Source organism: Etheostoma spectabile, chromosome 24 (assembly GCF_008692095.1).
Source record: "Etheostoma spectabile isolate EspeVRDwgs_2016 chromosome 24, UIUC_Espe_1.0, whole genome shotgun sequence".
In the NCBI taxonomy this organism is placed as follows: Eukaryota; Metazoa; Chordata; class Actinopteri; order Perciformes; family Percidae; genus Etheostoma; species Etheostoma spectabile.
The window spans coordinates 1224752-1225928 of NC_045756.1; the positions used below are offsets into that span (position 1 = coordinate 1224752).

The 1177-nt window shown below is 44.8% G+C and overlaps 1 protein-coding gene and 1 long non-coding RNA gene across 3 annotated transcripts in view; one reads left to right on the forward strand and one right to left on the reverse strand.

The window, feature by feature from the left end:
* pou3f3b (POU class 3 homeobox 3b) overlaps nucleotides 1-1177 on the reverse strand; it is a 170225-nt gene that overhangs the window by 69193 nt on the left and 99855 nt on the right. The gene's annotated exons all lie outside the window — the stretch shown is intronic.
* LOC116673889 (uncharacterized) overlaps nucleotides 849-1177 on the forward strand; it is a 20382-nt gene continuing 20053 nt past the window's right edge. The window contains exon 1 of the long non-coding RNA XR_004327905.1: nucleotides 849-975. This is a non-coding gene — a long non-coding RNA (uncharacterized LOC116673889). The remainder of the gene's footprint in view (nucleotides 976-1177) is intronic.

Genomic DNA, 1177 nt, shown 5'->3' on the forward strand with positions numbered 1-1177 from the left:
GTGTGTGTGTGTGTGTGTGTCTGTGTGTCTATGTGTGTTTGTGTGTGAGCGATGTCTGCAAATGAGTCAAGCCGACCGGCCTGGTCCGCTCTGCTGAGCGGGTGACCTCTGGCTCCCAGAGAAAAAAAGAGATAAAGGAAGGAGTGGGGGGACTGATGCAGGGAAGCCTCGCTCCCACCCTCCTCGCCGTCTCCCTCCAATCACCCCCTCCGGTGACTCACACACCCAGCATGAGTATAGGCCTCTACCCACAACCCCCTGCTGCTTGTTTAGAAAAAACAACAGAGGGAGACAGTGGGATCACAGAGGAGCTGGCAGGGAGGGCGGGAGGAGAGACAGTGGGAGAGAGAAAAGAGGAGGGGAGAGATGAGGTTTTGAAGGCACGGTTGCAATTAGGTACTGCAAACAAATAAGACTTCATTTAAAAGTGAGTTCCCCCTTAACAACAGATGACATCGATGGAGCTGGGTGTATAATATATGGCAAAAAGTATGTGGACATATGTAAATATGGTTTTATAAATGAAAGTGAATCTGAGACTGTTCATCGTCATAGCAGTCAATCTTTTTCCTTTTCCGGTCAGTAGATAGAGTGTGTAGAGTGTGTGGGTGTGCTGAATGAATATATGTGTTCAGAGGGTGACATCGCACCCACAGGTGTGATTAATGCTCCTGACCCGAGTCAAAGGTTACAGATTTACGGAAAAGAAATAAAAACTTTGTTCCTTTTTTGCTCTGTGCTCCTGCGGTCCACAAAGAAACAGACGAGGGACGGCAGAAATGATTCTGAGTGTCTTTTTGTCAGGGTTAGAGTTACACAGGTATGCCGGTCCAAATGCCACCTAAACCTACATTGTGTCATTTTTTGAGTTGATTCTTAGCAACTACAAAAGCTTTGTTCTTTTACAAATATGTGCTCATTCCTGTGTAATTACTTCCACCAAGTAATCAAAGTATTCTCGTAAGCGTAGAATCTGTCTACCGTTACACGTCGTAGAGGCAGGCACGTAGAAATAAACAACAAGATGGGTGCCGTAATTTAGTAATTTTCTATCTTTTAGGGACAACACCGAGCCCTAGTTTCCATTAACACTTAAAAATATGAAGTATAAACACATAACATTTCCTGGATGACTTAAATGTACACACTATACACACACACACACACACACACACAC